This window comes from Rhinolophus sinicus, chromosome 17 (assembly GCF_057876585.1).
Source record: "Rhinolophus sinicus isolate RSI-liver-muscle chromosome 17, RSI-T2T, whole genome shotgun sequence".
Classification (NCBI taxonomy): Eukaryota; Metazoa; Chordata; class Mammalia; order Chiroptera; family Rhinolophidae; genus Rhinolophus; species Rhinolophus sinicus.
The window spans coordinates 121,674,474-121,701,499 of NC_142517.1; the positions used below are offsets into that span (position 1 = coordinate 121,674,474).

At 49.9% G+C, this 27,026-nt stretch overlaps 1 long non-coding RNA gene across 1 annotated transcript in view; it reads left to right on the forward strand.

The window, feature by feature from the left end:
* Positions 1-872: 872 nt before the first annotated feature.
* The window catches only part of LOC141567233 (uncharacterized), a 51,258-nt gene continuing 25,104 nt past the window's right edge, over positions 873-27,026 (forward strand). Inside the window, exon 1 of the long non-coding RNA XR_016019598.1 lies at positions 873-987. This is a non-coding gene — a long non-coding RNA (uncharacterized LOC141567233). The remainder of the gene's footprint in view (positions 988-27,026) is intronic.

Below are 27,026 nucleotides of genomic sequence, written 5' to 3' on the forward strand. Positions count from 1 at the left end.
CCACTCAGCAGACACAGTAATGGGTTCAGAGAGGTTAAGTAAGCTGCTCGAAGTCACACAGCATTCCTACCAATTCTGTTGTACTGTGCAGCCAGGACTCTTTCAGTTCCAACTCAGCTTCCTCCTCTGGGTTGCTTCTGTCTTGAGTTGGGTAGCCCACCTCCCGAGACATCTCAGGGCCCAGGTGAGAAGCAGATGCCTGGGCCCCACCTGTACTTTTGCCAGCCTGCCAGGCAATCCAGCTCATAATTAGGCAATTAAGTCTTCTAGTAAACACTGGAGAAGTCCAACCTGTTTTTGTATGTTTCAGGAAAACAAAGTCCCAGGAGCTTTCCAGTAAGTTCAGAGAGTTTCTGGCTCAGTGGTGAATAAACAGGGACAAGTGGCTTCGGCCCTGTCCCTCCCCACTGCCACCCCCTCCTGCCTGGCTCCTTTCCCACATCAGTCACCGAACCAGCATGTTGTTTGCTCTCCAAAGCGCTTTGGTGAAAGCAGCCCGTTCCCTGGGGTCTCTGTGTTTCTGGGAGTCCCCAGGCTGGGACTTCAGGACTTCGAAATGTCAGTCAGGATGTTTGTAGCACTTCAGGCCAGGCTCTGGTGGCCAGCGAGGGGCTGGGGGCAGGCGGGGCTTGGGGCTCAGTGAGTTTCTGGGTCCCCATGACTAGCACGATGATGAGCACATAGTCGGCCCTGAAAAGAGCTTGTTAAACAAAGTATGTTGGAGATTCCTCACACAGAGCACTGTCTGCAGCTGTGAAAACCCGTCCTGGAGCAAGGCCTCAGGCAGAAGTGGAGAGGGAGGGGCCCCTTCAGAAACCCCTCCCAGGCTCCTGACTCCCCATTATTTATTTCATTGCATAGGAGACAAAGCCTTCATCACCAGAGGGGACACTCAGAAAGCCGGGGTCTGAGCAGAGACCAGGCCATTCAGTCAGGAGGGGAGGACACCGGAACACCACGTCCTGCAGCAGGAAGAGAGGGCAGCAGGTAGGTTGGTGGGCAGAGGAGCGTCCTCACGCTTTCTGGGACTGCTCAGGGCTGGCTCTGCAGGGAGCTCGCGGCTCACGATTCACTATGGCCATGTTGGAGAGTTCTTCGCGTTTCCTCAGAGCAGATCAGGGCCCTTGTAGCTGCCTCCCCCTTGTGATGTCACACAAGGGGCTGGCTTCTGGGCCCCACGGGCCCCTGAACTCACTGTCCCCTCACCTGGGGCACTTACCATCTCACGTTAAAATTGTCTACAGACTTAAACCTGCCTCCCCACCAGACTGTGGGCAGCTTGAAAGCAGGACTTACATGTAACCTGGCCCTGAATCTCCACCCCAGGCCTGGCAGTGGATTGCAGGAGGGTCTTAGACTTCTCTGTTGTGTGAACATATGTGCACTGATGGAGATGTCCGCTGGAGCACGAGTTAGGAGAGCGGGTTCTGGTCCCTCCTGAGTCACTGGCTCTCAGGGTGACCTTGAGTAAAGCATTTTACCTTTGCGGGCCTCAGTTCTCCCAGCTGTGAAATAGGGGTTTGAATGACAGGAAAGTTTTTCTGCATTTCTGATAGTAGGTGTTATTAGTCAGCGATTCAAGCACAGAACCACTGGAGCAAAACGGGTGGAGGAGAGTGAGATTATAGATAGATGATAGATAAACACATAGATACATAGATAATTTACTCCAGGGAATTGACTTACACCAGTTGTGGGGGCTGGTTAAACGTCTCCACGTTCGATGTTGGAGCTTGAAGTCCACAGGGCACCAGTTAGAAATGGAGGCTCATGAGCAGGCTGGGACTCCAGGGGCATGCACTGGAACCCCACAAGGAAGGATGGAAGCCCCTGCCTGTTCCTGCTGCCTCGGACCTTGTTGATAAAGGAATCCAGCGGAAGCTGTGGCTCTTCATCTAAAACAGACCTCTGACCCACTGCTGCTTTGCACTGGTGAGGCAGGTCATCAGACCAGCTCTCCACATGCTTACAGCATGTGTGCTCCAAAACGCCGCAGCCGCCCTGCCTCCGCCAGCTCTCTGCTGAGTAGCCCACCCTACTCAGAAACACATAAGGAAAGGAACACCGGGGAGTGGAGTTCCATCTAATCTAGCCAAGGTGATGCGTTACAAAGCTATCACAGTGCGAAGTTCTTTGGTTTCTTCTGTAAATGAATGACTGGTCTTCCAGTGTGTAGCTCCAAGGTCATTAATTCAGAGTTAGATACAGCTTATGGCTTGTCAGCTCCTCCAGGATGGTCTGGCGTCTCCTCCTTCTCTTGTGATTTCTGGGCACAGGGTGTAGTCTGAGGGGGCTGATAAAGACAATTAGAAGGGGCCTTGTTTCCTCACCAGAGCTGGCATTTGTTCTATGCTCATTCCAGGCAAGCTATGCTCATTGCATCCCCACACCAACACTTGGAGAGCGATACTAGCATTATCCCCATTTTGCAGGTTGGAAACTGAGGCCCCGAGAGTTTAAGAAACTTCCCCCAAATTACACGGCCAGTAAGTAGTAGAACTGAGGTTTAACCTGAGCAGTGCATGTGGCTTCATCATACTTAATACTGCCTCTGTGTAATGCTTACGTCATTATCAGAGTTGTTGAAGGGGGACTGCGAGATTGTGGGCAGAGGTCTCAGGGGTCAGAAGTGTGGTTCATTTTCATGTTTGGCCCTGGAAGTTTGAAAAAACTGGCTCTGCTGACAAAAATTCAGAATTGTTTACGTTTTCATCTCAGCTTGCTGTGTGTTGGAGACTCCTAATTGCCTTCCAACGTTCCTTATCTAATTCCTCAGTAATAGGACTCCCAATTTTCAGCTGGGCACATGGTAACCTGAAAAGAAAAAGACTTTCCCAGCCTTCTTTATAGATGGGCAAAGATGAGGCCATGTGACTTCATTATGGCTAGAGGGATTGTCGTGCGGGGAGGCCTGCAGGGTCTCTGGTCCCGCTCCCCACATAACGCAGGATATGGTGAGGCCAAAAAGGAACACCCACGGAGCCATAGGTAGGGGAGTCATACCACTACGGTCTCACTGGAGGCTGGGTTCACTGGACGTGCGACCTGCTGTCCGTTTTGTCTGCAACCCACCGACGACTCTCTTTCACTCTCCTCCACTCTCCTCCGTAGCCGCAGCAGTTATATTGGCGGCTAATTGGCTAACTGGCTACAGCTGACGGCCAATCAGCCACAGCTGACGGCCATCTACTACCCGAGCCAGCACTCCTCCACGTGAGGCCGAGAGCCTGTAAACTACTTTCTGGGGCTCTGCCCCCACAGGGATATTAGTGGAAGTGTGTAAATTCTATTGTATTCTTATAGGGAAGGGGCAATCTCCTCTTCTATCAGCTCTTGCTTTATGAGAAAGTCGCTGAATGAAATGCAGTGTAATGGCTGGAGCTCCAGCAGCCATTTTGGATCAGAGAATCAACTTGGAAATGGAAATCACACGTGGTGAAGCAATAAGACACGAGGAACGTGGATCCCTGAGACCACTGAGTGCCATACTGGCCCTGAATGACTCCTTCTGAACTTCAAGAACATGAGGGAGAAATAAAGTTTTGTTTAAGCTTTTGCTACTTGAAGTGTGTTCCAAGAACCAGCAGCATTGTTATCTCCTGGGAGCTTGTTAGGAAGGTGCAGTCTTGTGTCCCACCCAGAGCTGCTGAATCAATATCTACAGTTTAATAAGATCCCTTCTTGATGTGTATGTCTGTTCAAGTTAGAGAAACACTGGTTTAAGCCACTGTTATTGGCTGAGTTAATTCTAACTGGTTGCAGCTGTGATGGCCTCACTGATGTTGGCAACTTGGGTTCCCCCTGTTATTTTTAGAGTCTACTGAGGCAATGGCTTCTGGGGAAGCCACTCATGACTAATGGTCCTTATTCCAATCTTGCTGTGCAGAGCTCTGGGTGGAGAGGGGACCTATCAAAACTATTGAGAGAAATTGGAATTCTTAAGCATGTGTGTGCATATCTGCGCATATGTATCTTTGAAGTTGCGAGCAACTCTTTGTGTGCTCGCCTGTGTTTGCAAAGAGGCTAGGGAGGGGGTTGTGCCAATGGAGTGTTTTCACCCACTAGTTGTTGATGAATCTGTAAGGAAAATAGAGGAAGGCTAGAGTGGGGTGACATCCAGCCTATGGAGAAATACAATTAAAATCACATCGGCTCTGTGGTATGTGCCTAACTGCAGGAATTTTGTGGTCAGGCATCTGGGAAGGCACCATCATGAGAAACAGACCTGGGGACCTAAGAAGCAGAGGGAGAAGCTGGCCTGTTCTGAGGATGGAAGCCATGTGGGCTGAGGGGGCTGGTACCAAGCCCCCCTTGTCCCTGGCTGTGGGATTGGCCACCTGCCTGCACAAACCATGGATGGCGACAGATGAAGGTGGGTGACATCTGGCCAAAGGTCCAGAGGACTGGTCAGTGTTTCCATTGCCACTCTGCGTTGTCTACATCTTTCTTGACCCTCCCTGGTCCCTTTTGGCAGAATGCCTTCACACATGATATCCAGAAGGGCATCCAGTTCCGAGAAACATGGGAGGTGGTACGATTGGTGCTGTTTGTTTTCTTGCTGTTGGAGGCTATGCCCTGCTGTCACCTCTAGGAAGGGAGGGTAGCAGTCAGGGAACCAGAGGTGATGACATGTGACTGACATCAATGGCGTGGCAGCCGACCTGTGGGGGTTCCAGGATGGCTGCTTGTTTTGTGAGCCAGTGTTCACTCTTTGCTGGACAAATATCCCTTGGACTCCGGCCCAGAAAAGCACCATGAAGCCAGGTGGGGAAGGCCAGCCCGCATCCTGGACAGGAAGGGAGTCAGACTTATAAACAATTACAAGAGTTTTCTGCCATAGAGGAAGTAGCTGTGTGACCTTGGGCAACTTAATCTTTCTTTGCCTCAGTGACTTCATCTGTAAGATGAAGATACTAATGTCTCCTCGTAGAGTTTTTGTGAGGATAACATGACTTAATATCTAATATCCTTATTACAGTCAGGCCAGGATCCTGGAGAAACCAGCAGAAGGGTCCTCCATGCAGTCTGGTGAGGGGCCCAGGGAAGGTGATGCTTCACAGAGAGGCTGAGGGTTAGTAGGAGTTTGCCAGGCAGGGGATGGGGGAAAGAACATTCTGGGTCCACTGGCCAAGGCATCAAAGAATGAAGTTGTGGGGTGAGAAGAATTCAGTCATGGCTGGAATGGAGAGAGTAAGGCAAGAGAAGTGGGCAGGGCCTCATTCAGAACCTCCCAGACACGCAGGCCCAGCCCGGACCCATCTGGCCACCTCCGCCCCATAATAGCACTTAGTTAGGACCGTTCCGGCTGCTCTCTCCCTGTTTTCTTAGACAGAAAGCCCCTAAAGGCGCAGTCCTGCCGACCCCTGATGGTCCGATTATCAGGGGCAGCACACGGCCTTTACACGTGACTTCCAAGAAGCTTTGGCAGACAAATCAGTGAATCTCACCCTCGCTCTGCTGAGTTCCTCCTTATGCTTACAATGCCCTGCCTACTCCTCCAGTGGCCCGTGCTTTCTAATTCTTTGGGATGCAACTGCCCCTCGCATGAAGACTTCTGAGATGGCTCCAGGCTCTCTCTGACCTACTGCCTCCTTTGTACCATACAGGCTCTGAGTCTGGGCTTGGCCCGGGTTGGCCTTGACCCCTTCCTTGTGCAGACCCTGCAGAGAGTGGAGGGCTGGGCCCAGAAACAGGGCAGAGCTGGGGAGAAGCCTGCAGCTCTCAGAGCCCTGCCAGTGGAAGGTCCTCCTCCCCCCCACCCCCATTCCACAAGACAGGAAGTGATAGAAGCTTCTGGGACCAAGTTTTAACTCTCTTGGCAGACCAGTAGGCAGACCAACGTCACCATGCTTACATGCGTGAAGCCTTGTTTCCATCCTCGGGCAGTGACTACAGGTGGCTGTGGTCATAGTGCTGGCACTCACTGCTGGGGCCTGACGTTCAGGGGCACTTAGCCAGGCAGCCTGGGCAAATGCCAACAGGAGCGTGAAGAATCCTCCTAACCCATCAACCTCTGACCTAGTCCTGTGCTTTCTGGGTAAGGTGTTGTGTTTTGTGTTTCAAACCCATCTCTGATGGCCTAATAGTCCATGACGAGGACAACCGCCCTGACTTACATAAGCAACTCCTGGCAGAAAACAGCAGCCGCACACAGCTAATTGGCCTGCTTCTGATGGACAGGCGTGTTTGAGCTGTGAGCGCTGGGTGGTCTCAGGACAGGGCTTTGCCATCTGGTCTCTGTCACCAGGGGTGGGAGTGCCGTCACTGAGCTATGAGTCAGCAGCTCTTCCTTTCCTCTCTGCCCAGTCAACGCGAATGTGTGTGTGGGGGAGTTGGGACCCCAGCACTTGCTCCCTGCAGCGTCCCTTCTGCAAAGGGCCACGAGAAGCAGTGTCCACCTGGGCAGGCTACATGCCAGATTGTCTAAGGGGGAGTTTCATTGAGGAGGTTCGGTTTAGAGAGTTTTAACTGTAAAACCCATTGTTGTTTGCAAGCAAGTTTTACTGAATCCTTAAAAACATGGCAAGTGGCTTAAAATGACTTGGTTATTAAAAGATTCTTCCCTTTTAAACCTTCCATCCTAACTCAATAGATCTTACTTTATTCCTCCACTCAGATTGGACCTCATAACTGGGAAGACCTCTTTTCTGAGACATATCCTCTCTCCTACTTCACCCCATCCTGGCTTCTGGACATGGCTACCCTAAGGCGGGGGTCAGGGGAGGACAGACAGAGAGGAGAGGTTGTCCTAGGAACCTGGTTTCATGCTGCTGTCTAGAGGCCTCCCTGGAAGGAGTCTGGGTAGGGTAATTGGCAATTGTCTGTAAGTTGTGGATACTTAGTGCCTCCTCGTTTTCATGTGTGGATCCTGGTCACCAATTCCTGAGTGACAGGAAAAGTCCCTTCCAATATAATGTTCACCAAGGTTTGCTGAGACACTTAGCAAGAAGCTGTAACAGCAAGTACCACAGAGAGTTAATTGTTTTATTATACCAGGGAAACTCACTTTTCAAAGATCTTTCACAAACCCTTTCTCTTTTGATCTTCCTGATAGCCTGGTAAGATAAAGTGTAAAAGCTATCATCAGTGGGCTTAAGTAATTAATTAATTTGTCTGCACTTCAGCTCCCTCATCTGTAATATTGGGGGTAATAGAATCTACCTCATAGGGATATAGATAGAATTAAATTTTAAAAAGAATGAAAAAAAGGTATGCCAAGTGGAATCATCAAATGCACCGTGGAGGTGCGCCTTACCCCACCTAGGGCAGGGCCGATGAGTAGGAGGCAGAATGAAGGGGCAGGAAGGGAGGCTGGGAGGGGGCATGGGCTTTGGAATCAAGTGACACGGACTCAAATCCCACAGTCACTTATTAGCTGTGTGACCTTAGACAAGACACTTAGATCCTTTAATCATCAATTTCCACTTCTGCCCAGTGGGTGTGATGGGGCATATACGTCAAACCTGCACCCCCTTCAGTTTACCCGTGTCACTCAATGACACTGCCATCCACCAATTGCTCCTGACAAAACCTAGAGTCATCTTTCAATCTCCTTCTCCATACTCCACATCCGATCTATCGGCATGTTTTGTCGATTCTATTTCTAAGCATCTGTCAAACCCGTTGGCTTTAGAACAGGTGGGGTTTACCAACATAGGGGAGCTTCCCAAAGATGTGGGGTCCCTGTGCAGCCTGGGCAGCCGGAGGCAGTCCTCCTCGTCCTTTGGCTGCTTGATGGAAACCTGGACTCAGTGGGGGCCTACACTGAAATGCCAGAAATTTCTTGTAAAATTACGTCTGAAGTGGATTTATTATGTATAAATCCTCCCCAGTTTTATTCCCCAAGAAGGCCTCCCTTTCTCCAGTAATACATTGGTGAGGGGCATGTTAGCCTCTTTGTGAAGTGCTATGGTGGCTGTTCTCTGCAGGCCAGAGATGGCGTGGGAGAACAGGCATGATTTCAAGGATGGGCGTCCTGAGTAACAGAGGTCAGGCAATGGCACTTGACCACCAGAGGCAGTGGGGGGGGTGGCTTTAAAGAGGGTTGGGCTAGTGTGATGATGGTCTGAGCCACAGGGATCTTGGTTATGGCTCTTTGATTTTAGGGACCTTAGGACTGAAATAATCATGATAGAGTGTCGTGGCCTCTTACCATTCAATCCCTAGACCTGATTCAACTCATAGACCCAGAAGCCATGAATGAACCCATTATCCTTAAAGCAGGACCTTATAATAACGGAATCTTCCTCCTGGCCTACTGCAAAGTGAGCTGGGTCATTTGCGGGTTAATTCAGCATTGGGGAAAGGACTATTGAACATTGGCCCTGAGCTAAGACCAATTCCTGGAAACTGAAAACATTGCGGTGGCCTACCAGCTAGAGGATTCTGAGGCTAAGGTGGTAATGGGAGTTTTGACTTAAATCTACCGCAGTGAAGACAGTTGGAACCGGAACCCATCCCATGTTTATTTGCCAAAGTTTAGACTGAATAGTTTGATTGGACATGCCTGGGAATTGACAGAATCTCCACACTGACTCCTTGGTTTATGGAATAATAGGGAAGAACCAAATGGAAGCATCTGGAATTCCACCTCCCTATCAAAGTTATTAGCCCACATCCTTAGGGAACTTCAGATATTGGTGCCAACGTTGAACATTAGAAAACATTCAGCAGTAGTGATTTCTATGATACTCTCACACAGCAATTGCCTGTTGAGTTGGTGCAGAAGACAAATCGATCTCTGAGAATAACTCCAGATAATTGTAAGCTCATTCAAGTGGTCTTCAGTTTCAGCAGTTACTTTAGATGAGGTGTCTTGATAAATTTACACAACCCATGACATCACAGCTGGTAAATCTTTTCTTTTTGTAAATCACTATGAGCACAAAGGCATCAGGAATTCAGTAGTTAGATTGCACCTGAAAAGGATAGCAGTCCATCTTCACAGTCTGCTCTCTGAATTACATCCGGCTCTGTGGCACAATTCACTCTTATTGTCTCATCACTCCACATGATATAATGCTAGTCTATGACATTGCTGACATAAAGCTAGCAGGTCATGGAGAGTAGAGTAACAGGTACTTAAATGCCTTTGCAAAATATATGTGTGCTACAGGATAAGGCAATGAATCCCCTAAAAAACAGGGACTTGGCGACCTCACTGAAGCTTCTGGAATTCTGGTGTCTAGGACATATTGGAATAGTCCCTCCAAAGTGAAAGAGACATTGACTCACTAGATCCCTATTACAAAGAAGGAGGTATGATCCTTTGTGAACTGCTTTGGACTTTGGAAGGAACATGGAAAGACCCAAACACTATGATTCATTACTTGTGAGTAATTGCCATAAGACTCCCAGTTCTGGGTGGAGCTCAGAGCCTCTTAAGTTGGTCCAGTCTATAACGTAAGCAGCTCTTCTCTTTGGGCCTTATAATCCATGAGATCCAATCGTGCTAAATTTCCTTTAGTAGATCATTGATTGGACAAACAGCAGAAACTCTAAGACTTTAGAGCAAAGCTATGATCTGCTCAACAAGCAACTATTCTCCTTTTGACAAGTAGCTTTATACTGGCGCTGGTAGAGAAACGGTCCACCTGGCTAGACGATATCAATGGTCAAGCCACCTGAGCTTGACAACACTCTGTTAGCTGGTGTTATCTGCTCCACCAAACCATAAAATTGAGCAGGGCCCACAAACATTCCATCACTACTTGAAAGGGGTAGTGACAAGACTGGGCCCACGCAGGTCCTGAAGATCAGTAGTGTACCGAGCATACCTGACACCTAGAGTCAGAGGTATACTGGTAAATATTTAACAACCAACTCTCTTGGTGGGGTGGGGGCAGTTCTGATTTGTAGTGTTTGAAAATTTCTATGGTGTAAATATTATACTTACGACTGTGGCTGATTTCAAGCTACAAACATGACATCACTGAATGCAGAATTGGAAAGTGATTTCACAGTTGGCTCTCACCAGCCAGTGCAAGCTGGCTCCAGCGCGCCACTGCCCAGAGCGGATCGTTTTCTCAAATCCCCTTCCTCTGTGCAATAAGATTATTTTCTGAATATGATCATAAAATGAAATAATGTCAGAGAAGAAGCACAGACAGTGAAAAATATTTTATTGTAATCATGCTGCTTTTAAATAACAAATAAAATGACAGCAAAAAAGAGGAGAAAACGATTGAACATATGGTTTCTGGGTCAGCACTTACGGAGCTTACAAGTCCCCGCTCCATCCTAATAAGTAAAAAGCGGAACACATTGAAAAATCAGCAACTCTTCTTAAATCTGCCAGAGAAGTGAGGTCACAGGGCAAACTGCTGCCCCCAAATTGGAGAGACTGACACGACAGACAGATACAGAGACTCATAATTTACCTGAGCAGAAACTGTGAACTGAGATCTCTGCGGGAGCCAGGGCTGGGGGAGGGAGACCGAACTGTAACTGACAAATTACTGGAGGCTTCGTGTGGACAGTTCTGGGAGTTCAAACTCCAGGGGGACCCAGTTGTGGGACAGAGGGTGGGGAGCACATTTTCGTGAGTTTTATCTCTGGGACCTCGACCAGGTCCTTACAGTGAAGAGCTGAGAAAAATCCCCTCATACATCCAGCAGAGGGAAGGGAAAAGGAACCATCTGAAATATAGCAAAACTTGTATTCTTCGCAAGACCTGCCGCAGGAGAAACTATTTTACCAGAGCCTAATCTGCTGGGGTTAACAGCACCTAACTGCCCTGGGGGAATGGAAAAGAGGAGAAAAGTAATGGATGAATACTTTGAAATCACATCAGTGGATTTTCTATTTTTTGAAAGAAGGAAAATACTTTTATCTAAATATTGTTCTGTCACAGTAATGAAGAATATTACAGTTTCTGATTTTTGAGTCTCCACCTCTGAAAGTTTGTCAATAACTTTATCAGAATTGATCGTCTTTGAATGTTAATATTCAGTGGACAGTGTGGTCAGATTTGACAATCTCTTCATTAAGTGTTGATCAAAGCACACTTTTTATTCATCTTAACTCCAATTTCTCACACATGAAGCAACACATAAATCGTTTTTGTAAATAAAGTTTTATTGGAATACATCCACACATGTTTATTTACATTTTGTTTATAGCTGCTTTTATGCTGCAGTAGTAGAGTTGAGTAGTTGTGACAGACCATCTTGCCTGCAAGCCTAAAATGTTTATTATCTGGCCCTTTAAGAAAAAGTTTGCCATCTCTGACCTAAAGGATTGAAAATAAAATGTAATTGTATTTAAAGTGTACAAAATTTGAATATATATGTATTTAAAAACATAAATTATGATAAATATAAGAATAAAAAAAACTTCAATTTGTATGTTTTCGGAAAAGTGTTTTTCCTTAAGATATTCAGAATTATCTATTATAATTGAAGGACAAAATATAATGAATCATTATTAAAATCTAATCAAAATTACTAAGGTAAAGCTGAAAATTTTAATTTTTTAAAAATTCAAGTAATCATGTTAAATGTTTCTATGAAACAAAACTTACCCATAATTCTGGCATTCTGTATTTGTCCTAGTTACCAATATAAAGAATTAATACTACACTTCATGTTGTTTCTATTGTAGATGTACGTATATACCAATTGAAGAGCAAACTGAATTGTTTAATATTACAAAATATTTCTCAACCACTCATGCAAAATATCAACTCCACTATTGTGAAAAATATACTATAAATATACCTTCAGAATCATGAATTCTAACAGGAAGAAAATGGATGCTGAACAGTATTTTGTTACTAAAAATATGTTATGAAAATGTATATTGTATTCATGCTGAGAAGATTTAACAAGTTAAATAATTTGTGTTTTCCCTCAGATAAGAGCTTCCACTGCTCAAATCCTCCTCACATGTGGAAGCAGTGTCTGTCTCTGACATCTGCTAAAGTGTAACCTTCCTGAGTCTAGATAACCTTTGGTTTCGAGGACATTGGGGAAGAGATACTGAGATGTATTTCCCTGGGGCCTGAACAGTGTCAGCCATGAGAATGGATATTGAGGGTTATGGACGGCAATCTGCCAGCACTGAGCACTGGATCCTGTGTGTTCTGTACTGAGTGTGTGTGTGTGTGTGTGTGTGTGTGTGTGTGTGTGTGTGTGCATGCATGCGCGTGTGTGCAGGCGTGCGTACGTGTGTGTGTTATATGTAGAGTCATCTTAAGCATGATGCTGGGAGCAGCAGCCCCTCTTGCAGGGTAGAAGGGTATATGGAATATGCCTTTATTCTGTAAACGGCCACTGGTCTGGTAACCGCCCTGTGATTCACAGCAGGATGTCAGCGACCAAAACTGTCTTATGGGACCTGACCCAGGAAACAATTGATTGAAAAAAGGGCAGACATTCGACTCAAGCTACCCAATCATTCTCATATTCCCATATTTTCTCTCTCTCTCCGTCCCTCCTTCCTTCCCTCCTTCTCTCCCTCTCTCAGGAATTTGGAAATTTTTCTGAACAACTGGAAACCAAATCAAGTTCATGACAGAGTTCTGGGTAGAAGACCATGAACTCCACCTTTGGGGTCCTCAGAGTTGTCCCAGACAATCCTGATTCTGTCCTTCTGGTCTTCCTGTGGGGATGTCCAGTTCCTTCCTCAGATTCTACCAGGCCTCTCAGTATTCTTCTAATGATTTCTTTTTCTGGCTTGGTCACTGTTACTTAAAATCAAAGGGACTCTAACATGTCAGGAAAGGGATTATCTGTACGCCCAAATTGTAAGACTGGGTTAGGCATAAATCAGCCTGTGGAGAAATCCTCTGTCCAGACTACGTTATGAGGCCACAGTGGGTCTAATAATAGCTTGTCTGTGCCACCAACATTCTATACAGGGTAGAGTCAGATAGACCTGAAACTGTGTCCTGGCTCCGCCACATACCTGTGGTGTGACCATGGGTAAGTTACTTAACCTCTCCAGGCTTCAGTTTCTCCCTCTGTAAAACCATCCCTCACAGGGTTTAGGTATCTGGGTATAGCATCTTCATATGAATGAGAAAAAAGTGCCCTGTCTGTTGGTGTGCGTTTGGGCCTTTGGGAGAAAATGAAAGGGTGCTCACTGATTCTTGCGATTCTTATTTCATTAGCCTGGAAGCTTCAGTAAGCTCCAGGAGGGTTGTGCTGCCCAGAGGAAAACCCAGATGTGCAGCACGTGATCCCAGCCTCCTGAGGTGGAGTCCTGGGAGGCAGGCAGACCAGTTGGTGGGAAGCAGTCCCACGTCACTGTAATAGTAGGCTCCTGCTCATGTGAACCCCTTCATTACTCCAAAGCTTTCCCACTGCATTCTCGGTGAATCCTCACCCCAACCGTATGAGGTAGGCAGGATGGGGCCACTGGTGATGTTTTATGGCCAAGAAACCTGAGGAGTAATGCCACTGTTCATTTAACAGTGATCTCTGAAGTTGAGATTGGAACTTAATTTCCAAGACTCCTGGGCTCAGTTTTAAATCAGAGGCTGAGTGAGGAGCAGGCCTTCCTGCTTGCTTCTATGTCCCACTTCAAGGGAAGAGAAGCTGTTCTGCTAGTCAGATGGCAAAAGCCAGCAATGGGCCACGTTTGCCATTGGGCAGAATCCTGTGCACTCAAAGATGTGAAGTGGATGGGTTTGCCTGCCTTCTTCGGTGTTCTGTCTCTCTTGGCACAGGAAGAGGGCTCTGGCATATCCTGGACTGTTTATGTCTCTGCATGCTAAGTGTGAGGGTCTGGGCATGATTGGCTAGAAAGATCTGGACTCATGTTCAGGGCCAGTAGGAAGCCTCTCCCCCCTGAGGGCCAAAATGCGTTCTCCACCCAGCTCTCCTGAAGTTCTGCATGGAGATATCAGACAAGAGACTAGCTTTTCAGAAAGTGGCTTTTCTTAGTTTCCTGTTTGGCATATGTCACAGGTGGGGGTCCCAGGAAGCAGCCGGAGATGGAGTTTGCCTGTGGGAGGTTAGGAGCACTTTGGGAAGAGTAGGCACAGGGTGGAGTCCAGCTGCCAGGCCGTCTGCACAAAGACCTCACCGATCCTGAGGGGAGATCTGAAGATGCCACCCAGCCTTTGTATCCCAGCTGGACCATCGATCAGTGGTTGACTCGGTTTCCCTGAAGAAGCGGGCATTTCCTTGGGTGACAAGTCTCTCTCCTGCTAGAGAGAGAGCTGACTGTGGGGCAAGTGCCGTGGCTAGGGAGTGAGCCCTCCATTCCTGGAGTGAGACCTGGGCAAGGCGACCCTGTGGATACCTTGCTATGGTGACCACTGTGGGCCCAGAGCTCCCTGGGGGTTGCGGATCCAAGAATAACCTGGAAGACTGGGAAGAATTTGGAAGAGGATAAGTTATTTAGGATTCAAAGGAGGTGCCCTATGAGGTGAGCTGGGATGAGCACAGTGAGTGGCCCAGGGAATGAGCGAGGGGACTCACGGGGTCCATTCCAGCCAGAAGCTCTGCCTAGAAAGGGAGGCCTCCCCTTCTGCAGCCCTGGGAGAACACGCTGCAGGCAGGGGGTGGGGGACCCCTGGGCAGGCCAGGCCTAGCTCAGGAGCAATGCCTTGGGAGGTGAAGCTGCGTCCTTGGTCCGGGCTGCCTGACTGGAGCCGGAGGCTCTCCCGGGAGGCTGCGGATCTCGGAGGGCAGTTGCGGTGCCTGCGGTGATCTGAGGCCAGCCTCTGCCGAGGACACAGCCGGCTTCCTCCAGCGTGGGTTTTTCCACAGTGGAAACAAGCTCCGGGACCGCGGGGAGCGGCCGATTGCCTTTGGGGTCCCTCCGTGACTCAGAGCGTTTTCCAGCTCGTTGAACCGGGACCCTGCTGTGTGAAGTTTCCTCCCGGGCTCGGCGGATGCATAATGAATGGGGAATTTAATCCATATGCTGCCGATTCCTTTACCCTGAACTCATCGGCAGGCGGCTCCCCGGGAGCCTTTGATGTCCGGCGGGACTCCCAGCCTTTTTATGAGATGTTTTATGCTCTCTTTCCACCACTCCCCACTCGCCCCTCGGCCCTTTCTGTTTAAGGAATAGAAGTTGTGCTTTTCGGAGTCTAAATGGACTCAGACTTTGAAAGGTTCCAGTTCTAAATTCTAAGCTCGTGGGGTTCCCTTGGACTCCAGCCCTGGCCACTTCTCCTCCAGCCAGAACCTTGGGCCCAGTTCAGGAGGCGTTGCACGCACGAGCCCCTGGCCGGGGTGGGCAGAGCTGGGAGCCTTAGGAGGCAGGAAGCCTCTGGTTCTTTCTCCTGACCCCCAGGCCAGGGGCTGGCGCTGTGCAGAGGCAGTAGTGGGTGGGGGCGATAGGAGGACCCCAGCTTTCCCTCTCCCATCCTGGTGCCTCAGCCATCAGCCACGTCACCCATTTTGTTCATTCCTTTGTGCTAAGGCATCTTTTCCCCGAATCCCTAGTAGCACTGCAAATATTTAAGATTGGGACAGTCATTAATACATTATTGTGGGTTCACTTTTCAGTTGGGAGATTGTCTCACGCAATGGGACACAGGATGGTTTGGTTTGATGCCAGGAGAGGAGCCCTTGTTGGGAAAGAGTGTTGGAAAGGGGAGGAGAATGTTGGAGACTGAAAGCAAGCTCCTGGGACCCCTGACTTCCCTGGGTTCCTAGGGGTCTGGACTTCGGGGTGGAACACAGTGGCATGGGGAGGGGAGGGGTGACGACTGACTCAGGCTGCAGCAGATGGAAATCCCAATTAGAGGCATCCTTCAGAAGAAAAGACAAGTTTCCAAACTGGCGTGTGTGTGTGTGTGTGTGTGTGTGTGTGTGTGTGTGTATGCACGCACATGCGTGAGCTGGAGGTATGCACTGAAGTGGCTTTTCATGGCTGCCTAGCTCTTTGACCTTGGGAACAGTGGTGGCTGTTAAACGCAGGGACCCACTGGAGCACCAAGAGGACAGAGCTCATGCCTACCTGGAACAGCAAGAAGGGAAGGATTCCAAGAGAAGCGAGAAGTCGGGTCTGAAATTTGGAGGAGGCTAAGGGGTTCTCTTTGGATACAGGAATGAAGGACAAGTGAAGGGGAGGAAGAAGAGGCCCAGCAATGAGCAATATGTGTGCGGGTGTGGCTTATGTGGTGGAGAGGTATTCTTGGCCCCTGGTGCCACTGAGGGGGTTACGCCTGCCATACAGCAGAAGATGGAGGTCTGGAGTTGCTTAGCTCATTCCTGCCTGGTTTGTGTTCTCCACTGGCAAAGGCACACTGCTCTGTGTCTCCTGGGTACATTTTGTTCAAGACGTTTGGGAATGTTAACAATCCTGTGACCCCATGTGTCCCCACCATTTCATGTTGTCATCGCAAACCCATCAGGAAATGAGGATGGGGGCAGAACATCTCACTGTTTTTCTTTTATGGCAGATAAAGAAATGGAGGTTCAGAGAGATTGTGTGGCTTGCTTAACGTCACACAGCGAGCCAGGGGCAGAATGAGGGTTCAAACCACCTGTGCCAGGGCTTGTTGCTGCTCCCCACCGCCTGGGTGTGCCTCCTCCTGATCTCCCCAGGGTTCCTGATGGCTCTGTTTCTCTGGGCCAGGGCTGCCCATCAGACCAATTTGCATGGGGAGCAGCCACTATGCACAGGCAGGGGGCCAGACACTTGGCAAAGTGAAGATAAATCAGATGGCTTCTGTTCTCAGGAGCCCACCGTCAGCGGAGGGCAGACATGGGAACAGACGCAGAGGAGGTGGTGTCATGAGGACAAGCAGAGAGGTGACACACAGGACCCAGGCTGGGGGTAATCCGGGAACATTTCTTACAGGCAAGGTCTCGGCTGAGTTAAAAGGCAGAGGGAAGCAGGGACAGAAGAAAAGGGAGCCACAGGGAACGGCAGAGCTGAGGTGTGAGGAGGAAGACAGCAGCATGGGTGAGGTTATAGGTATGAGCAGGTTGGTGTTATAAAGGTGAAGTGCAAGCGTTGGGCAATCGTGAACAAAGAAGCAGGGGACATAGGTCAGCCAGGGGAGATGACACTTCTAAGCCTGCCAGGGTCTGGACTTTGTCTTGGAGACAAAGCAGACTATTTCAACATGACACGGTTTGCATCTAGAATGATCTTTCCTCCTGGGGAAAGTCAGATTAGGAAGGGAGAAAGGCTGAGTGAGGCTGGAATATCAACACCCCACGCCCACCCCCACTTCAGGAGGGTGGCAGCTGGGACAGAGAGAAGGGACAGGATATGGTTATTGGGTACAGGGTCTGGAGGGTCACAGATGACTCCCAGATGAAAAGAGACAGGTGGAGAAGCAGGTTGAGGAGTGGACCATGGACATGGTGTTGTGGCCTGAGCCAGGTGAGACTTCCAGTTGGCACCTGCATATAGGGCTAAAGGTCAGGAGAAGCCACATCTGGAGCTGCATGTCCGGGTTCATCTGCATATGGGTGGGAATTAAAATCCCTAGGTGGTCCAAGATGGTCTAGAAGGGAGGGTGATGGTCATCAGAGGAGGCTCAGGATAGGAATGAGAATAGGCTTTGGCTGGACCTTAAAAGTGGGGAGAGGTGGGGCTTGGCATTGACAGAGACTGAGGTTCTTGAGGGCTGACACCCAGTGTCCCTTCCCTGTTAGCCCAGCCCTAAGCACGGTGGAGTGAACTGGAAGCAGGATTTGTCCCTTTGGAATGATGGCTTTTACCCAGAGTCAAGGACTTAGGGATTGGAGTAAAGCGTGGGGCAGCTTTAATGGACCCAGTGGGGAAGGAAAAGGCACCTGAGCAAGAGGCAAGCCACAGGCTCATCCTTCTCCTGGGTCCAGAAGGGCAGGGCGTGCGCTGATGGTGGAGACAAAGCCAGGTGTGTTCTTGTGACTCAGGCGCCAGCAGGGATTGCGGTATCCCCTAGCAATTAGATACTAAGCATACCTGGAACTGGGTCGTGCCTTACCTGGCCAAAGGAAGCACATGTCCTTCAGGGATTCAGCTACACAAGTGTAGCTTGGGCGTCTTGTGGCTCTGGGCGGCCCAGAGAGGTAAATTTTGTGCCCTTTCTGTTGATGGAGCTAGTGGGCTGAGTCCTGCCTTTGACAAGAGGAGGTTTAGGCATCTCTGCCAGGCACCGGAGACCCTCACCTCTGCTAATCCTCTGCAAATATAAGATCAAACAATGAAGTTTGTGAACTCACCCTGAAAAAGTGCTACATACCTCATTGCTTAATATCACTACAGTCAACTTTGAAGTGCTCCCCTTGGGAAGCTATGCACCAATGCTGGTGCCTAGTTCACCCTTCAAAGCAATTTTGGAACTCTTTTCCTGGAATGGCATCAGAGCTCTCATCGTATTACCCTTGATGTCCTGAATGCCATCAAAATATCTTCCTTTCAGTATTTCCTTTATCTTTGGGTAAAGAAAGAAGTAATTGGGGGTCAGATCAGGTGAGTAGGGAGGGTGTTCCAATACAGTTATTTGTTTACTGGCTAAAAACTCCCTCACAGACAGTGCCGTGTGAGCTGGTGCATTGTTGTGATGCAAGAGCCATGCACTGTTGGCGAAAAATTCATGTCGTCTAACTTTTTCACGTGGCCTTTCCAGCACTTCCAAGGAGTAAACTTGGTTAACTGTTTGCCAGTTGGTACAAATTCATAACGAATAATCCCTCTGATATCAAAAAATATTAGCAACATCATTGCAACAAGTTTGGGAACTTAATTGTCAGACCTCATATATTGCTAAAAACCACCTACAGTCATGTTTCAAACATGGCATTGGCAGCTAAATTCAAAGCATTGCATCGCAACTAAGAGTACATCAGCCAGCTTTGTTGGTGAAGCTTCAGCCACCTGAGGGGACAGCCTGGTGCCTTGGGAAAGAGTCTCACTACAATGGAGCATTTGTTTGGGGGCCAGAGTAGAAGGGATGACCTCCCAGTGCAGGGCCTTCTCGCCCATGGAAGCATCATGAATAGTGCAGTCAAACAGCCCAGGGCTTGGAGGATTCCAATCTTGTTTCAATCATTCACGCAAGTGGGACCTTGGGCAAGTCACTCAGTTTTCTCATCTGGCAAATGGACATAAAAATCACTGGGTTGACTGACTTATAGGCTGTGAAGCAAACCAAATGAGCTCATAGATGAGAAACAGATTTTAAAGTTAAAAAGATCTTTGGCTTCCAGCTTTCCCCAGCTCCTCTGCCTGTTGACCCTGAAAACTCTAAAGGCTGCAGTATTCATCGCCTGTCTGGGGACCGTTCTACTGTCTTCCTGGGCTCCTCTTAAAAATCAAAGGAAACGGCAGCCAGGAATGGGAAAGAACCAACCCAGTTTCAGCCATGAGCTAAGCGCAGATGACGAGATGGGGGAAAACTGGCTCTAAAAGCAAATAAATTCCTCTACACACCACCTTCCACTCAAGGGTCATTTGACTTTCCATCAACAGCAGCTAATGATGTGGGGAGATAGGACTCTGGGGTGGGGGTGGGGGGGCGCTGTCTCCACCTCTTCCCATGCAGCCTTTCCTCGTGGCGGGGTAAGGCCTTGGGAGTCGCAGGGAAGCCCGTAAAACGCCTTGACAATTCCTTGGCAGGAAGTGGATGCTATCCCAGAGGGTGGGGCTTTTCCCTCACTGACCATCCAGGACGCTCCTGACTTTACTGGGAGCATGGGAGAGGCCCACAGCTGCTTGGGCTGGGCGTGTCCGGAGAGGCGGAGGCCCTAGCTTCTGAGCAAGGCAAACCCCGTCAGCTGGGATTTATTTCCTCCTGTGGGCTCTCTAACACATGTTTGTGGAGCCTCAACCAAGGAGCAGGCACCGCGCTCCACTCTGGATAACATCAGCCCAACGACAGAGGTGTCCGGTCTGTCTGACCCCGGAGTCACAAGCTCCCTTGGCTGGCAGTTTGCAGCCCTGGGGTTCCCACTCAGCAGTGTTCAAAAGCCCAGTGCTGTCCCAGGTGTGTGTTGCTGTGTAACCCTATGGCCTAAACGAGGGCTGGATCTCCAGTCTTCCTCAGACCCAGCGAGCCTGGGGCCTGTAGGTCCTGGGACACCGAGGCTCTGCAGGCCTTTCCTTGTGCTTTCTGCCCTGCAGGTTACTCCCTTCCCCGTGGTCCTCTTCCTCACTGCTAAGACTTGGATTGGTGGGTGGCCACACTCACTCCACCCAGGGTTTCAAGGTAAATCCTGACTATTCTAAGCCAAACATGGTAATTCTAAGCTCCTTGTCAGTGATTGGTTTTGAAGCAGGCTCGTGACACAATTGTAGCCAATAGGATGTGAGGGGAAATGAGCTGGGGGAGGAACTTTGGGAAAGATTTCCCACTGGCTAAAAGAGACACAGAGGCCAGGGGCGTGTGTTCTCTCTCCCTCAGTGGTGCCGTGTTTGTGCATAATGCCTGGAACATTGGCAGCCAGCTTGCAACCATGAAAGGAGCTCATCTGAACACAAAGCTAACACGCTGAGGAGCCGACCTGAAACACAGAAGGGACTTGGGTCCATGAGGATATCACTGAATCGCTAAATTAATGAAGCCCTGGTACTGCTCTTCCTCAAGATTTCTTGTTACGTGAAATTTTTTTCAATGCCATGTTTGGTTGGGTTTTCTATCCCTTGCAGTAGAAGCATCCTTACTCTTTGAGTCCCTGTCTCCATATGATGTCCCTTTTGACCTCTTTGTGAGCCCCAGAGATTGGAGTCATGTAGCCTCATACTCTGTGAAAAAACTAAAGCTGCCAAAGTGTTGGGGCTACATTGCCTGGGGAGGAGGGCTGGAGGGCCTCCTGCTCATCCCCTGCTCAGGTGAGGATCGTCTCTCCATAGGTGGCTCCCACTGTGACCTTCTTCCCTCCAGGGGCCTTGCAGCTGTTGCTCAACTTCCTGGGGGACGAGGGCACCACCACCTCTGCTGGCTCAGGGGAGTCTAGTCTGCCTCTTTCCCTGCTATTCAACCTAAGGTTGGTGTCACACAGGGTCTCCTTTAGCCAGGGAAGAGTAGGACTTCAGAACCAGTGGGTCATGGCCTCAGGAATAGGCTCAGTGGGTGAGGAGAATGCAGAGGGAGCTCCCGTGACTCTAACGCGGGAGGCCCCACCAGAACTAAGATGTGGAGGGGTGAGGACTGGTGTGCAAGGGGGCAACTTGTAAGCAAGGGCGAGGCTGATTATCAGGAACAGGTTCTAGGTGGGGACAGGCTCACAACGGGAAGACCTCTGCACCAGGAGCATCTGGGGACGGGAACCCTGTTCTATGCATCCATGCGGCCCTGTGCCTGACTTATTCAGTAGGTGCTCCAGGGGGTGAGACCACTCATTCATTCATTCATTGATTCATTCATTCACTCAACAAAGACATTGCGCCCCTTTGTGTTGAGCCAAGAAAGAGATCAGTGCTGAGTAGGACAAACAAGGTCCCTGAACTCTAGGTTCTTAGGAGCAGGTAGGGGCGGGGGTATGGACATAAACCAGGAGCTAAATAGCTAATTAACCAACTAGCTAGCAAACTAACTAATATTTTTGGTTAATTATATGTGCTACGAGGTATGACAGCCTGTGTTTACTGGGTGGGGGGTGGCATGTAGCAGTTGGTGGGTATTAGGGAGGGCCTGGCCAAGGGCAGAGTCGGGAGGATGAGAGGGAGCCAGACATGCAAACTTCTGCGGCAGGAGCCCTGGGGGAAGAAGCAGCCAGACTGAAACCCGAGGTGGACGGGGTGTGTTCAAGGCTGGGTGTCTGGGAAGTCGGCGGGGCCCAGTGGAGTTGACGCTGAAGCGTGAGGCAGGGAGCTGGCCTCCTGTGCCCTGTGGACCATGGTCTGGGGTCTGGGGCGATGGCCGGATGGTTCTGAGTTCCAGAATGTTAGACCGGAGCACCTTAAATCCTTTTTCTGCCTGAGGTCATAATTAGTCCTAGAGAGCTACAGAGAAGTGTGTCGCATTCAGGCTCCAAAGGACACCACTGAAGGACAGGAGACAGCAGTAGGCTGAGAACCAGGTGACAACCAACATTTGGAGGCATCCACTTTCATAATTACTGTGGTTGTGATTTCTGATGTCCAGGGCTGGGGCCCTTTCTGCTTGACCGCCCTTCCCTCTCCCATACCTGTCACCCTAGTCTGTCTGGCCAAAGCTAGAGTTTTGCCCGTCCTCTCACTCCTCAGTTCTCCCCTCCACGCGGCCCTCCTAATGGGGGAAAATGACGGCACCAGTCTCGGGACAGCGGACAGCCCACACCCGGCCGCTCCATGGGAAGCATGACTAAGGAGTATTGACCCCAGGACTTTCCAGCACCCACATCCCCCTCCTGCCTCAGCTGTGCCTGCCCAGGCCCCAGTCATCCTGAGCTCCAGCTTTCGGTCCTCGAGTCCCTGGCCTGCCTCTCTTTCCCCAGATGACCCCCTGGCCCAGGTTCCCTAGGAAGGGCCTAACAACCTGTTTTCCTCTGCTGCTGGTCCCATTCTTCCCTCCCTGGCCCGAGGATTGATAAATGTGAGTTATAAGAGGTTTTAGTTTGGCTCTTCTTAAGGAAAACAGTTAATAAAGAAATGAAAAGGGGCACAGAGGTGAGGGCTGAGGCCTGTCTGGAAACCCTATGGAAATTAGCACCTTCTCTGACCCTGCGAGCTTGCCTGTGGGACAGGGCTGCGATGCCTCCTGCAGTGGGATGGCTGCGCTGATGGGGGAACATGGCAGGCTCGGGACAGCTGGCTCCTTAGCCTGGTGTCCGGCTGTTGTCCCGAGAGGGATTACGCAGTGCAGAGAGAGGGCTATGGATGGGTCCCAGTGCGGTCGGTTAGCTGTGTGGTCTCCAGCAGGCCACACAACCACCCTGGACCTCAGTTTTATGACCTGCAAAATCAAAATGACAATAGCTTTCTCATGGGATAGGTAGAGTGTAACAATAAGGTAAGACCGTGCAGTATGCCTGCTGCGGGGTCTGGCACTCGGTAGCGGGCTCCACCCGCACCCCCAACCTCCCCCATTTCCCTCTTCCTGCCTCCCTTCCTCCTCTGCTTTAATGTATGACCCCCATCCTCCCCCATCTTAGATTCCAAAAATGAACCATGGCTGAAAAACACATGAAAGCACATGGAAGGTGGGGTGGGGTGGGGTGGAGAGTGTTCAGGCACCGTGACAGTCCTGGCAGAAGAGGTAGAGTTTGACCCGTTGGGGACCAGCTCAAAGACCCTCCAGCTGCCTGCTCACCAACTAGGCAGGGACGCTGAGAGCTCCCATTTCCACAGTCACTGCATCAGGGGAGTGGCTGTCACCAAAGACAGGCAGGCCTGGCTCCCCAGGCTGTTCAGCTCCTGGGCACAGACAGCCTGACCTGTGCTCTAGCACCAGCAAGGGCAACTCGGCCCAGACTGCCTTGGTGGTGCCCCAGTTTTCCTCATATGTGAGCGTGAGCCCCCGAGGAACCCTGGGTCTCCTACCCTGGAGGAGCCAGTGACATGCAGCGACCCAGGGCAGGGGTTGGGGTGTCCCTGGTGGGGTCTGTGTGTCAGTGGTGTCTGTGTCTGTATGTGTCTGTGAGGATATGTCTGGGTGGTGTGTGTGTGTGTGTGTGTGTGTGTGTGTGTGTGTATGGATGGTATGTTGTGTCCTTGGTAACTGTGGTATGTATGTGTTTGTGAGATATGTGGTGTGTGTATCCATGGTCTATGTAGTATTAGTGTGTATGTGTGTGCAGTGTGCAGTGTGTGTGTGTGTCTGTGGATATGTATAGTGTCTGTGGTGTGTGTGTTTCATCTGTGGTATGCATGTGTACATGTCTGTGGGGTGTGTGTGTCTGTAGTGTGTGCGTGTGTGTCTCTCTGTTAATGTGTCCGTGATGTGTGCACATATGGGTTGACACACCACAGCATTGGTGTATGTCTGTGTGTGTGCGTGCGTGTGTGCTGTGTGTGTTGTATGTGTGTGTGCATGTGTGCGGAGTGTGTGCGTGTGTGCTGTGCTGGTGTGTGTACTGTGTGGATGTGTGTGCATACATGTGTGCGCGTGTGTACATGTGTGTGTGGTTTGTGCGTGTGTACTGTGCTGGGTGTGTACTGTGTGGGTGTATGTGCATACACACGTGTGTGCTGTGTGTGCATGTGTGTATGTGCGTGTGTGTGCGTACACACGTGCGTGCTGTGCATGTGTGTGGTGTGTGTGCGTGTGTGCTGTGCGGGTGTGTGTACTGTGTGTGCATACATGTGTGTGTGCTGTGTGTGCATACACACGTGTGTGCTGTGCATGTGTGCTGTGTGTGTTGTATGTGTGTGTGCGTGTGTGCATACACGTGTGCGTGCTGTGCATGTGTGCTGTGCGGGTGTGTGTACTGTGTGTGTGCATACATGTGTGTGTGTGTGCACATACACACGTGTGTGCTGTGCGTGTGTGCTGTGTGTGTTGTGTGTGTGCGTGTGTGCATACACGTGTGCGTGCTGTGCGTGTGTGCTGTGTGTGCATACACACGTGTGTGCTGTGCGTGTGTGCTGCGTGTGTGTGTGCATACACACACAGCATCGGTGAGAACAGGACCCTCCCTACCCACTTACGGTCCACACCCTTGGTGAAGTCATCATGTCGTGAGTGATGTCATGGAGTCACTTTTCTTGTTTTTCCACTTTTATGAGTCCTCCTGCCCCCTCCCTGGGCAGCCATTCGTGCTCCTGTGTCCCTGCTAAGGATCCTCCTTGCCCGTCTTCCTGCCGCCTCTCTCCCAGGGATTGCCCTCAGGCTCTAGGACTGGGCCAGCCCTGCCAGCTCCCTCTGCCTCTTGGTTTGGCTCAGGGCTCCCTCTGAATCCTGGGACAGCTCTGTACTCCCTCCCCAACTGCAGCAAGTCGTTGGTGACATCTCCAGCTGGCTGACCCTTGGCAATCTCCCGAGTCAAGGGAACAGCCTCTTACGGCCCAGCCTCCTCCTGGTCCAGGCCGTGGCATGCTTGCTGCCCCTCTGTGTGGCCTATGCAGCTGTCCAGCAACCAGCATCCATTTCTGTCACCTTCTCTAGAGAGTGGGGGAGGGAGTGACAGAGTTTACATTGGGACATGTTATGTGTGAGTCTCTGAGGGGGCACCTGGGAGACAGAGGTCAGGGGTCACTGGACACGGGGCTTCAGACCAGGGTGTGGGCTGGAGTTAACATGGGTCACTCTCAGAGGCACATGGAGGGCCTACAACCAAGCCAAGGGCACCATTGCATGCTGGTGGTGATGCAGACCACATGGATGAGAATGAATGTGAGGAGTGAGCTGTGGGATGGGCCCCACTGCACCCACATTGAAAGACAGGCAGAAAGAAGAAGGAGACACACACCCACACCCACTCACCACCTCTTCCCCACACACCTCACGCACCAGGCCCATCATAAAGACTTCCAACCATGCTCAGAATAAAGCCTGCTGCTCCCCCATGGCCTCCACAGCCCCAGCTTCCGACCGGCCCACAATTCCTCCCCTAGGCCCTACCTGAGGCCACATGGCCACCCTGCTGGCCCTTGACCCAGCAAAGCACATTCGCCCCTCAGGGCCTTTGCCCTTGCTGTTCCCTGTCAGCGGCAGTCTTCCCCTGGCAGCCACGTGGCTCTCTCTCCCCTCACCTATTGGCATCTCTGGTTTCAGACGTCTTTTCAGAGAGGCCTTTCCGGACCACATTATTTAAAATATCACCAGTGTTAACCCTCTGTCCCCTTATGCCATTTTAATTGTCTCCATCATACCTGAAATTGCATTATCTGTGTATTTATTTGTTTGCTATCTATCTCCTCCACCAAACATCATCCTTCTGAGGGCAGATGCGTGGTCTTCTCTGCTGTATTATCAGTATTTGGCACATAGTAAAGGCTCACACTATAGTTGTGGCGTGGTCGAATGCAGAAATGAGTGCATGGAGGATGGGTACAGTTGGAGTGTCTGTGTATGCCACGGCAAGACCAGGTTTCACAAGAAAGGGAGTGTCATGCTGCAAAATACATTTCAGATGGATCAAGGCTGTAAAAGGGAAAAACAAAGCTATAAAACCACTGGATGAGAGGAGAGGAGAATATTTTCATGATCTTGGAGGAGGGAAAGCTATCCTAAGCAAGACACGAAATCCAGAAGCTATAAAAGAAAAGCCTGACAGATTTTACTACATAAAAATAAAAAGCTTATGCATGGCAAATACACGATAAACAAAGTTAAAAGATGTTTGACTGCCTGGAGAAAATATTTAAAACATGTGCAACAGACAACAAATTAATATCATAACATATAATGAGATTTCATGAGCCAGTCAGGAAGACACATACAGCCCGGCAGAAAAAAATGGGTAAAGGACAAGAGTGGGTAATTCATAGAGTAAGAAACACTCATGGCCAGTGAACAGCTGAATAGATGCTCACCAGTCACCAGCAAGAACCCACTGGGGGTTGAAATCAAAAGGAGGGCTCACGCTATACTGGTGAGGGGTCCCCGTGCCTCATTTGTAGAATGGGTGTGGTCCCTGCAGACAGTGGGAGGGCAAGTTGGGCAGATTTAGCGACATTCAAAACGCATGCTCCTTGTGACCCAGAAATTCCACTCTTAGGAGACTATCTTTGCCAAATGCCTAAGATGCTCAATGCCTCGTGGTTTGCTCTAGCACAGGAAGAGGGGCACCACTTCATCGTTCTGCCACAGGTGGTGGCTGCACGAAGGAGAACTACTCAGCCAATAGCCAGACTCTGGAACTGAGAAATGCTCCCAACTTATTAAGTGAAAATAAAAGCAAGACACAAAGCCACAGGAGTGGCCGGGTCCCATTTGTATTTTTTAAGTCCTATATGTGCAGTAACCCAGATGTATACACACACCTGCATAGAGAACGCTCCGGAGAGAAATTTACAACTGCCAACAGCAGGGAGCCCTGGGGAGTGGGGTAGAGCTTAAAGAGTGACTTCGCTTTTCTTGTTTCTTTACCATAGATTTTTAGCACGTAAAATATCTCACTATTGTAATTTTTTAATAAAGAAAAAATAATAGCATCAAAGGAGGGTACAGCTGGGGTGTGTGGTGCCATTGGGTCAGGAAGGGGAGGCCTGAAAATCTGGTCTGGCTCCGGTGCTCAGAAATGACACGCCAGGCAGTAGAAGCC